Raw genomic sequence first — 13,852 nt, forward strand, 5'->3', positions numbered from 1 at the left:
GGAATATTACTCAGCAAAAAAGAGAATAAAATCATGGCATTTGCAGGTAAATAGATGGAGTTGGAGAAGATAATGCTAAGTGAAGTTATTCAATCACAAAAAAACAAATGCTGAATGTTTTCTCTTATATAAGGAGGCTGGTTAATAGTGGGGTTGGGAGGGGGAGCTTGGGAGGTAAACTCTAGATATGGTAAAGGGGTGGGACGGGAAGGGCGGGGGATGAGGGTAGAAAAGATCATGAAATGAGATGGATATCATTACCCTAAGTACATGTATGAAGACATGAATGGTATGAATATACTTTGTATATAACCAGAGATATGAAAAATTGTGCTCTATATGTGTAATATGTATTATAATGCATTCTACTGTCACAAATAACAAATTAGAATAAACAATAAATTAATTTAAAAAAAGAAGGACAAATTGTGTTTTCAACACTGAGATCCAGTATATGAGAGACCAAGACATAAAATTGTGCTGGATTTTCTCTTTTATTAAAATAGGGCAAATGAAAAGTAAAGTGGAATTTTTAATCATTATAATCAAATAATCCATATTCTAGTTACTTCAGATATGCTTCTTAAACCTCCAATACCTCATACCAATAGAAGAGCTGTAAAGTAAATATTTAAATAACTAAGTTAAAAATCTTCTAAAATTTGAAATCTCAGAGTGTGACATAATGACTTGGATATTTTAAAACATGACAATGCAAAAAAATAATTCTGAAATTAAAGTGTCACCACACAGTTTTTGGAAGTCTCTGCTTCTAGAGAGGGCTATTATTTTGCACAAAACATTTATTCTTCAATTAGATAAAGAGTTTTAAATACACTCTGTGGAAAGACTCAGACAATCCCTTTGTAATTCAAACATGAAGAAACAGATTCTAAGTTTCTACATTTCTACAATTTCTAATACTATTACAATATAAATACTGAAGCAAGAATAGAATTGGAGAGAAAGCACTCCTAAAAATGATATGATACTAAAATATAAAGTGTCCAAAAGAAAAAAAAACTACATGCAATGTGCTTTATGGATTTCAAAACTGAAGGCACCAGGGAGATTCCATGATTCCATAAAAATTAATTTAATTCATTAAAGATTAATTTAGGTGCGAGCATTATAAGTCACATAAGTATGATTTGAGAAAGTCACAGTAATGTAAACTGACCCAAATCATCCTTGACCAAGAGGATTCATATTTCCTCTGAAGGTGGAAAGCTGCTCCTAATGTACTTTTCTTTCCCTACTTATTTTCCAGCCCATTCTTTCTTACAGCCCCAACTACTCTAAAATACTTGACAGATCTTTGATACTTTCAAACTTTTTAAAAAAAATTCCAACGTAATTCTATGAAATGGTTTCTTCTGAGCAATTTTCTATATAAAATGACAGGGACATCATTACTAATTTTAAGAGTTAATACCTCACAAACCAAAACTCAGAACCAGAAAGTTTCACCAAAGAGCACTTTACCTTGGTATCAGTTGGACAGTTGCCCTCCTCTAATAGAGAACAGGAATCATCAGAATCATCAGAATCTGGTTCACTGGGAAACCTTTAAAGCAAAAATATATAACAAAAATGAATGAGTCCAGTTTATTTTTTAAACAGATTCCAGTGCAAGTTTGGATATAGCCATATTAAATGATGTTTCTTGACCGATTTAATTAAAATATGATCTATGTTTTAAAAAGCTCTTGTTTGCCTTCTTCTGCATCCACCTTTCCCAATCTATGAAATATTCAATGAAGACTCTCTTAGCTCCATTTCAAAGAGTGACAGCCAATATACTGGCAGAACCTGAGAATAAGTTATCCTTACTAATTGCCTGTCTTGAAGCCTGAAGTGAACATCCAGTGAATGATCGACATAATTTCTTTAAACATTTTTTTGAGTTGTAGACAGACATCTTTATTTTATTTATTTATATTTATGTGGGAATGAGAATTGAACCCAGTGCCTCACATATGCTAGGCAAGTGCTCCACCACTGAGCCACAACCCCAGCCCAGATAATTTTTGTTACCTAAACTGAAACAAACCTCTGAAAACTCAAGACAAGGTAGAGAGATACACTGTCCCCTTATCTTGGCCAACCCTGGAACCAGAACTAAGCTGGGTAGCTTGAAAATGGTACACCACAGGGAATCCCTGAGACCTTTTAGATGTCTGGAAGTTGAATGGACAAATGTTAAAGAATGAATACAAATGTTGTTATGGAGAACGCTTCTGTCAGACAAACTGGAGCACTCAGTTATAAAATCCTCCTATCTTTTCTATGTAGGTCCTGCCTTACTCAGGTCCAAATAAACCAGCAAGCACTTCAAAACCTCCACAGGCTCTAGGACACTCGAGGGGCAAGATTGCCAGAAAAACTACAGACCCCTGGTAGGTGTGCCTCTGTTTCCCTAAGTACACTATCAACAGCCTTCTTCTGTGGACTTCCACTCCCTGGTCCATCAGCTGCAGGACTCAGAGGCATTCTCCAACCTTTACATTTGCATCCTATGAAGATGCAGGTTCCTGACACGAGGTTGGGCTCAAAGTTACCAAGACTTGGAGCTCTTTTTTTCTGCCCCTGGAAAATAAGCTAAATGGATTCTCCCTCACTGGCCTCAACATAAGCATGTTACTAGCTGCCCAACTGAAGCTCTGTGATGGCCTCACCAACCAGTCATTCCCATGTCCTAACCTGCAGGTACGCAGGAAGGACAGTGAGTGGGTCAATTGTGGAGGTGAATGGACACCTGCTCTTAGCCGTAGATCCATGTAGTTCAGCAAATTCGTGTCCCCTGGAACTCCAGGGTCCCTAAGACACTCACATTTCTCTGAGACTCTTCCCAGTGGCTCAAAGCATTTTAACATCTTTCCACAGAAGCCCTAAAGTCTGTCAGCTCCTCTAATTAAACAAACAAGAAAACCACGGCCTGTTCAGGACTCCCCTCAATCCCCTATTTTAATATGCCTTTCTAGATGGCTCATAATTCCCCGTGTCCTTCATTCCTGTTTTGTTTCTATCAAATTGATCACAAACCCCAATATTCTGCTCTTTTCTGAAGCCTGCATTCCTCCCTGCAGAGTGGTTCCTCAGGACCCTGCCCTTCCCCTCTTAGTTCCCTCCTGAGCCTCCACCACTGGTTCACTAATTCCATCCTTATCCTCCTCAGGGATGTCCCAGACTCACTCCCCCACCCTATTATCAAAACACACAGAGAGTGAACAAGGAAACATACTGGGCTTAGAATTAAGGAACCCGAGTTCAAATCTCACTGCTGCCACTTACTATAACCAGAAAAGTCACTTCGATATTATTAAATATCAGGTTTTCCATCATAACCATTTAGCCAGCATGTTAAACACAATTTGAAGTACTAGAGAGCACTTTTATTAGTTGCTAAAATTCCTTAAAATTCTGAAATTCTCTGTACTTTTGATTCTGTCATTAGAAAAAAAAGAATATTTAATTGACAGAATTAAAGAAAAAAATGAAGACATCAAGATAGCAGAACAGAAAGTAAAACGAAGAAAAGTCAAGATTATAGTCCAAGAAAAAGAAAAAAAACAGACTGTAAAAGAAGAAAAGTCTTCATAGAACTAGCCAGGGGCAATAGCCTGAAGGTAAAACCAAACTGGGAAATAAGGAAAGAAGTCAGTTAAAATATCCTCTAAATAGTGGGGCTGGGGTCGTGGCTCAGTGGTCGTGGCTCAGTGGTAGAACGCTTGCCTAGCATGCACGAGACACTGGGTTCGATCCTCAGCACCACGTAAATGTAAAATAAAGATATTGTGTCCACCTAAAACTAAAAAATAAACTAAAAAAAAAAAGAAAGTCATAAAGAAAATATCATCTAAATAGATGCTTAATATAATTAGTGAAACATGGTTTACACATACGTATTCTTCACTTCCAGTAAAATAATTCCTCTCCAGGATTTACCTGATTTTGCTTATGAAAAAAACCCATGGTTCTATGACCATAGCTACCTGAGATTTTCCCTAAAACACTTTGATAAATAAAAACAGTGCTCATTACCAGTACAACTGTCAAAAATATCAGGACAAATTCTTAGACTGTAACCAGGCTCCTCAGGTAAAGTTTGAATCAGAATTAACACATAACTGTCTTGGACTTTTTGAATTGATTGCATACCGATGTGCAGCTTGATCCTGTGTTGCATGGGTCCTTATCAACCCAGGCAGCAGCACAAGGGGATGGAGTTGTCATCCAGGTAGGCTGGCAGTCTAATCACAACCCAGTTATGTATTAATTAGAGGATCATGGGCCATGTTGTCAATCTCTCTGGATGACAGTTGCTTAAGTAGCAAAGAAAAGGTTATAACAGCACAGACACTTCCAGAGCCATTGTGATGACTACAGGAAACAAGGGTTGGGCACCTAATGTGGGCTCTATCCCAGACTAGAACACTCAACAGATATTAGTTCCTTTTCTCTCCATTCTCTAGTTAACATATAAATTTTAAAAATCTATAAAATCCTACCTGGTTAATGGGCCATCTTTAGAACTCTCCCCCACTATTAAAGAAAACAGTAAAATACATCTTTAATCAACAATAAAAAACATAAAATATTAAAAACATAGAACTCTTTGTTATAAAGTACTCCTTTGGGACCATACTTAGAGAATATTCTAGAATGAATATGAATTATACTGCTAATAGGCAATTGATGCATTAAGAACTCCTAATGTCCCCTTCATTGTATTTCTCAAATGCAAGGAAGAAGAATGGGATTTATCAAAATTTGATACCTAAAAGTCAACAGTTGTGTCCCATGACCATAATCAAAGAATATAGGACAAAGCATGGACTGGGGTGCTCCCAAAGATTTCACTGTAAAGTTGAGAAGAGCTCAGTTGAAATCAATGTGCTTCCCCTCACTAATCCTGTTGTAGTGAAGATGCTAATTTCTTCATTCCAGTTCTTTCCTCTATCTTATGTGTGGTACTAACAAGGCTTTACTTTCCTTAGAAAGAACCACTAGCAAGATGACACCCTTGAGAGTTCCTATACTCTGATCCACAACTGTCATAAAGAAACTTGAACAGAAGCCCTGGGGAGGTAGCAGTGAATTGCCAAGTAGCAATAGCTGATATGAGAAAATATTTCCATAAAACTTTAGCTCCATCTCAAGCTTTCAGAATGTGCTAACCATTGGCTCTCCCTAGCGGCGGGCGGGGGGGGGGGGGGGGTCCATTCCACTTCCTGTAAAGTATGAAACAAAGTACAACAAGCAAACAGTGTGACTCTTGTGGCATTCCTCACGAGGATCTGCTGATGAAGTTGGGACGGGGATGAAGCTTAGGGGTAATGTGCTTGCAGACCATGCATGAGTCAGTCCCAGCACTGAAATCATCATCATCAAACAACTTATAAAAGAACATCAGTCTGGTTATAATAATAGAGACTGGTTTCATCATCATCCCTCAAAGGAAGATCATCATTTTAATTCATACAAACTATTCAGTTTCCAGTCTTATTTCCCATGGCAAGGTGGTTGTAAAATACTTGTGATGACAAGTGGATGAACTAGAACTTCTTTGGACTGTTTACTTCCACTGTAAAGAGTCTATCTGGTCCCAATAGAGCAGGATGATCTAGTAATGCTGTGTCATATACCATGATGTCAGTTTTCTCAGTCCTCCTCATGTGGCAAATCTCTACAGACATTGAGCTTTTTTAGATGTAAACTGTGTGCCCTCCCATCCTGTACTCCTCTGTCCACAGTACTCTTGCCACCAAAGTGACTCCACTCTTCCAAGGTCTACAAAGAATGTTGCTGTCTCTCTACAGCACACACAGTCAAAACTCATGTACCACAGCCACAAAAGACATAGGGAAATTACACTACAAACTCCATTTGGAAATAATTTTAACACCACACAAGAAACCAATAGTCCAGGACACAACACCAAGAGAAGGCTACTCTAAGAAGGCCCTCACATAAATGTGGAGGACATACACCTTCCCACAGCTGCCCAAATCTTAACATAGAAATACAATGAAGATGATAAAACCAGGTAGCATGACTTCTCCAAAAATTCTTAACCCTCTATAGTCACGGATTCCAAAACCAATGCAGTACATGATATCCAGAAACAGAATTCAAAAGAATATTAAAAATGATTCATGAATTCAAAGAGCATACATAAAAAATAGCTGAGCAAATTAAGGGAAACAATGTAAGATATGAAAAAGCAATCATTCAAAGAAATAGAAATTCTGAAAATAAATCCAAAGAAAATCTTGGAAACAAAGAGCTCAATAACTAAAATAAATAAATAAATAAATTCATCCATCTGAACTCACATCCAGAGACTAGATCAAGTGGAAGAAAAAGCAGCAGATCTGGAAGACAAGGTGAAACATCACATTCAGACAATAATAATAACAAAAATAAAATGGACAAATGGACATGACCAGAAAAGAACCTCTCTACATCATATTATGTAAAATTGCCAGAAGTACATTGAAAGCTGTAAGTGAGAAGGGCCAAAGCAATTACAATATCAACTCATCAGAAGAACAGATTTCTCAACAGAAACTTTCAAGATCAGAGCAGCATAAAATGGTATATTTTAAGCCTCAAATAAAAAAAGAAAAAGAACAACAAAATCTGGAAAATGGATGGAAAGGGTGGTCATCATGTTAAGCAGAGTAAGTGAGAAACAGAAATCCACATATTCTCCTTCGTATGTGGAATCTGGGAAAAAATAATGAACTGAAAATGAAAAGGGATTATTTAAAGGCAGTGGGGGAGGGGAGGGGAAGAAAGAAATGGAAGGGGGGCTGGGATTCAAGTTCGATATATGTATATATTTTGTTGCAGCAAAATCTACTAATTTGTGCAAGCAACAGGAATCAACATTTATAGTAAAAAAAAGAATATTTATATAACAAATCTAATTTGCTGTAATGTCACTATAATTTCACAATATACTAATTTAAGAATCTTTTTCTTATTTATGCAAATATATATAAGATTTTAGTGGCCAAAATTAAATTCATGTAAAATGTTTTCAGACAGTATCATTTTATAAGTTTCCTATAATTAATTGATTAAATAATTATGGATTTAAAGCTAATAAGAGAGAGAAAAAATATTAATGCAATTTGCACATTGATTTTTTTTTCTCTGCTCCTGTGTGATCAAAGCTTTCTATTTTTTTTTTTAATACAGAGTAGCAACACCAAGAGTAACTTTCAGAAATCTTACCTGGCAAGCTATTAAAGAACATTTTAGATTCTTCTTTCATATATTGAAGAATTAGTTTTTTATTGCTATATATGAAAAAAATTTTAAAAATAGATTTTAATACTTATATGAAAAACATTAAGTAAATATATTCAACTCTTTCAATTCTTAATAGTGCTTTATACCTAACATCAGACCTAATATCAGAATTTTATCCCATGCACTTGAAATTTGAAAGCCTTATAAACATTTCATTAACCTGGCAATAATTTTGTATTTTGTTTATTTTGTTTTTGATGCCTAGGCTGGTCTTGAACTCCTGGGCTCAAGGATCCTCCTGCCTCAGGCTGCCTAGTAGCTGGGATAAAGGCAAATGCCACCACACCCATAAGCTTATAATTAAAGGAAAAAAAAAACAGTAAGATGAAATGATCAAGACTTCAGGGTGATAGAGCTCAGTTGATTAACTAGAATAGCTTGACATAAAGGAAAATGTCCTGAACTCAGAAAATGTCCTCTCTCTCTGATCAGTGGCTCCTTGTTCTCACACAGGTCCTCTGTCTTAGACTTAAGTCCCCTTCTAAAAAATAAGGATTGTGCTTTGTTTAGTTCACCAGGTTGTTATAAAGTTTTAATGAAATAATATTTAAACATAGTAAGAGAAATAATAAAATAATGGATTGATGTCTTCTTTGATACTGGAATATTTTGGAATCCCAAATAAAATACAATGAGTGCTTTTTCACAGGTTCTAACAGTCAAATGTTAGAGTTACTGAAAAATGCTATTGAGTTCTAATTTAGATTATTGGCTGTGCTCTTCTTTTGTGTTTTATAACTCTAGGCAAATCAGGTATTGAATAATTTATAACTCAACTTATTTATAATTATCTTACCTCTTAAATTATATAATTATTCCCTACTAAGAAACTAATCGATCACACAAATGGCAGGAAATTAATCAATGTCAAGGCTTGGATTTCCGTGTTGACCAACAACTGACTCGGAAGGCAAAAACCCTCTTTTATACATCGATACAGATGAGTCATGATGGGGTTTAGCGCTTAGATCTAAGGAAACTAGTTTTCAAAAACCCTACTTAATGGCTTCCTTGTAAGGCAGAACTTGGTAAATTCTGAGGTCTTCAGGCAGTGATACAAGTTGCTTGGGAAATTTCTATTACTAGGGGAAAAAAATCACTAGAGGTACAAATCAACAGTCGGCACCAACCCAATAAAGAGTTACCTCACAGGATAGCATGGGGATTTTGTCAGGAATGCTAGCAAAACTGATAGGAAAATCTGATCTCTCCCTGTGACATGGTTTGAAGCTGTCTGATAGTTTTGAATGATTCCCATTAATATTTACTGACAGAAAAGACCTCAAAGATAAACTCAACATTAAGGTCTAGAGGCTGAAGTGGGAATTCTGAATAAGGTTTTGATTGGGAGTTCTATATAAGGTTTGTGTTTGGGGGTTTTTTTCTTTTTTGGTGCGGGGTGGGGTAACCAGTGGCAGCATGCTCCCTGTGTGTGTGGCTAAAGCTAGGAGACCCAGCTACCAAAGCACTGCACTGCTGCCTCGGAGCAAGGGCTGAGCATAAAAGCATGTGTACATGGAAACTAAAACATGCTGTAAGTCTAAGTGTGTATTACCACAAAGATTCAGGGATTGGGATTAGTCAGGACAATCTAGTAGAGAAATTCAATCATTAACAGGCTGTAGGACCAGTTCTAATAGTAACCCTGCAGCCACAGAATCAACGGAAACAAAAGAATCATTGAAAAGTCCCTTTCCCCCTCCGCCTGACTGGGGAAAGAGGATTATCTTCCTTGGTCTTAAGAAACTCCTTGGATCCTTGGGAAATTCATGAAAGGTGGTGGGAAAGCTAGCTCCTAGGTGAAAATAAGGAGATTTTCTGCTAATCTAGACATTTCAAGACCAGATAGCTAATTAGAAAAATCAAATATATGATAGTATTTGCACTCTATGAATAGGGGTTCTTCTGGTAATGAAATGGATAATGCTAGGAATCCTAAGGACAAAGGTTTAAAAAGTCCCGAGATATGGGCTGGTGGTGTATCTCAGTAGTAGTCACTTAACTAGCATGCATGAGGCCCTGGGTTCAATCCCAACCACCGAAAGGAGAAGAAAAGAAAGAAACTCCAGATAAATCCTGCACTCTACTTCTAACTAGTCTAGACTTGGAGGGTTTCTAGCCGATGCAGTTGACTAACTCACTACTATTCCACACATACCAGAACTATGCAAGCTCACCTCATGAGTGAGAGGCAATAGTTTTGATTATTTTGAACTCCATTTAATGTTGATTAGTATTTAATGTAAATACTTACACATTTTGACCACTAGCAATAGCGTAAGATAATGCAGTCTGTCTAGACTTATCTTCAGCAGAGACATTAATACCACCTTCAAGAAGCAGCTTGACTATATTTTTTGCTTTATGTTTCACAGCAAGCATGAGAGTTGTTCTAAAATAATGGAGAGATAACTCAGGCATTTTAGTAAAGCTATTTAAAGAGTTAATTTGACATGTTCTACCATTTAAATAGCTTGCTTTACATATACTAACATATATAAACATCTTGGGAGATCAAGTATCCATCTTTGCAAATCATCTCTAAGTCTAAAAGGAAAAAAGAAACCTCTTGTCCAAAGGGGGAAAATTAACAAACTTAAAACCCTCTGATGGATTAGAACCACGATGAGATCATTTATCCATAGTGGGTAAAGATTTCAATGAAGAATGCTCTATTTCTTCCCTACTCTGATGTAATATAATGTAACTCACAGTCAGCTAAAGGTCAAGCAAGTAAAAGCTATCTGCAGGCTTACAACAATAATAATAATGCTGGTGCTAATCACTGTTGTTTCCGTTAAGGACGCTGATAAGCGTTTGCTAGGTGCTGAACTCCAGCTATGTGTGTAATCTTCAAGCAGCTATTATCCTCTTTTTCATATCAGCAAACATATTTAGTGGTAAGTATTGTTTCCAAGGTGACTCACTTTGCAACTAGGAAAGCTTGGAATGCAACCCAGGTGTCTTTGAATCTTAAGCCAATCTCTCTGTATCTGTCACCCCCCAGTCCTATCTTTATTAAAGGAAACATTTATCCCATTAAAGCTATCTTTCTTCCCCCTTCCCATGCCAATTAAAATAAAATCATCAAAATATACTAGGAAATAAACAACATCTGGCAACAGCAACCAATGCTCACTTAGGAATAACCTACCTCAATACTCTGCAAAGAAAGGAATTTAAAACCAAGAGTCAAATGACAAAATGCCAACTTTTGCTCCATGTAGCATTTTTAAAGGAAAATTATATAAGAAGAAGTTAAATAAACATAAAGGTTAAGAAGTTCAATACTGAATCAAAAAGCAAACTAATAATCCATACATTATAAAACTATTATGAAATTCCATTAGCTAACATTAGACCATGTGACCAACAAAATTAGATAACATCAGTCGATAATTATAAGTGCATGAATCACATGACATACTCTTATTTGTATTGCTCAGTCTGAATAATTGCATTTCTACCTAAAAGTTGGGTGTATTATCTCAATAATTGAAATATTCACCTTACTATATTTTTTAATTTTTTAGTTGAGATGGACCTTCTTTCATTCATTTATATGTGATGCTAAGAATTGAACCCAGTGCCTCATACATGCTAGGCAAGTGCTCTACCACTAACCCACAACCCCAGCCCCTCCTCTTACTATTAATTTAACATTTTTGACTTGAGTGATTGTTATTATACCACTAAAGTTTAAAAAAAAAACAACAACAAACTACTTTACCTTCCTTCCTTGTCAACTATATGTATATTTGCTTTCTTCTGGATTAAAAATTCTGCCATTTGCAGTTTGTTGTACTGTAGAGCAAGTAAAAATGGTGTGTCCCCATACTGGAAAACAGTATAAGAAAAATTGCTTATTTTTCAACTGAACTGCAAGTCTTATAAAAGCACCATATGAACACAGACACACATGAAGTAAATTAAGAGTAGCCTCTTTCTTCTCACCCCAGTGTGTTTCCACCTGTGCTGCTCCTTCACCTTGAGATGCCCTCCTCTGCCTACAATGGCCCCATGAACTCTGTCATCTCCCAAACTTGCAGAAAACGTCTACTGCTTCCAGGAGTCTTTGCCTCTGTTGCAGCCTTTATCGTGGTATCTTGGAGTTGTATGATCCCCACCCCACCTAAACCAAGAGCTTCTTGAGGACAGGGACTGTATCTTTTATCTCAATAGACCCAACCCCAAAAATGTAGTAGTAAAAGATTTAAGTATTTTATTGACTCAATGAGCTAAATCTACCTCTCTAGAGCAGAGTTTATCAATCTATACTCCAAAGAGTATCTACATTCCCAGAAATACCAAATGTGATCAGAAAGATCCCTTGATTCAAATTGTGTCCAGCATTAAAGAAATCTATTTACCATTGCTAATACCTATTTGACAATTCTTTTTCATAATGGACATTTGCATTTGGAGAATCAGAGCATCAGGGAGAGGCAGTTCTGAGAGCTTTCCAACAACATGGGAGATGCCTCCATGCTACACAAACCCTCTGGATTCTCTTCTATTTGGTGTCAGGATCCAGACACCCATGTCAGGCACTCCTGCTCCACATGGGTCACTAAGGAAATGGGCTCTGAATTAAAAGAAAGAGGCTTCAAATGAACTTTGATTGCTTATTCCCAATTGGTTCCTGGGTTATCTCCTATTATATGATGAAAGATAATTATCTTATATGTTAGGAACCTGAATACAAAATGTATTTTCACTTATGATGATAATAAAATTCTTTTTCACTCTGGTTTCATTTTAATTGTGGTGAAAAGTTATTGATAATTTTAGGAAAAATATAATTCAGAAACTTTGTGTACCAACAAAAGTATTATACTGATTTACATGGATTATTTTTAGCATCAAGGAAAACACTAAATCGCTTACTTGCATTTTTACAGAATAAGGCTGAAGAGAAAGATATAATTCTGCTTGCAATCTGCAAAACCTATCCACCCCTAACAATAAGAAACTTAATCAGGTTTATGGAAATTCTAAGGGGACCATGGCTTTTATAGTATACATAAGGAAAAGGTTTTAAAAATGCCAATTTCTAAATTCTAAAATTCAATCCCATTTCAGAGATTAATACATTTTATAGGCCATATTCTTTTGTAAGTTAATAGAAACTATCATGCCTCTTTGAAATCTTAAATCAAAATGTATTATAAATCTCCATCATAGATCTGAGTGAATGCTGCAGCTTGCTAACAGCAAACTGGAGAACATGCATGCCTGGGATGAAGAGGACACATTTTGCAGAACACAATGCGCACTAACGTGGGCTCAAGGGTGACTACATTTGGGTCTTCAGAAGAAGCTTGAAACCCAGATTTATGCATGAGTTTCCCGAATTTTAAACACTGACTCAATTGATAGAAGCACACTAAATATATCCATGAGCTGTAAAAAAAAAAAAAAAAAAAAAAAAAGTTTCAACATTTGCTACGATTCTAGTCAAGAAAATCCTGCTCATAGTCAACATGTGCTGATGTAAGTCACTGTTCAAACAAATGTATTTCAAATATTTTAGAAATAAAAGCGGTTGATGATACCTTGCTCTGGGCATCAATATTTGCATTAAATGAAAGCAGTTTTTCTGCCATTGAAGTGCTCCTACAAAAGACGGCCCAGTGGAGAGGACTTGCGCCATTTTTGTTCTGAATGTTCGGATCAGCACCATTTTCTAAAAGAATTGTTGCACACTCCTCTTGCTTGTGTTCTATAGCCTGTTAGTTTGGTACCAAGAAATAGATTGTAAATTTCAGGAATAAAGGCAGGCATTCCACAGTTTTCACTTATTAAATCATTATTATTCTAAGCATTTCAAATAAATTCATTCCCTGCAGAAATCCCAAGCTACATCTACCTTCATCAGCGGTGTGTTGCCGTCACTGTCACAGAGCTGAAGGCTGCAGTTCATCTTTGTTAGAAGTGTCACCACTTCTGGCTGGCCGTAGGCACAGGCATAATGTAGAGGGGTCCTAGGAAGGGGGTTTGTTCAGAGTTCATAAAGCACCCTCTCAAAATGCATAAGTATCCAATTCTATGGGTCCTTCTTAATACTTTGCTATTTTAAGAAGTGCTGAGAAAAACAAACCATATGTATCTCTTATTATTTCCTAAAGGTATTTAGCACAATGGAATTGATGGGTGAAGACACATACATTTTTCAGTGTGGTACAGTAGTCACTATCAGATCACCATTTGAGAAGTCAAAACAACCCAAACCTTAAGCAGCAACATTGTTATTACTGCTCTCCATCCTTACAAATTCTGTAGCTGAAAAATTATTCCTCGTCGAACTTAAATTCCTTCTCTTACCAGGGACACTAAATATTTTTTCCTATGTTCGTAGGTCACTTGTGCATCAGGAAAATTACTTTGCCCAATTTAAAATTAGAGATCAGGGGTTGGGAGTTCAGCTCAGTGGTAGAACACATACATAGCAAGCTCCAGGCCAGGGGTTCAATCCCTAGCATTAAAGTGTGTGTGTGTGTGTGTGTGTGTGTGTGTGTGTGTGAGAGAG

This window comes from Spermophilus citellus (genome assembly GCF_964194105.1).
Source record: "Spermophilus citellus genome assembly, chromosome: 15".
NCBI lineage: Eukaryota > Metazoa > Chordata > Mammalia > Rodentia > Sciuridae > Spermophilus > Spermophilus citellus.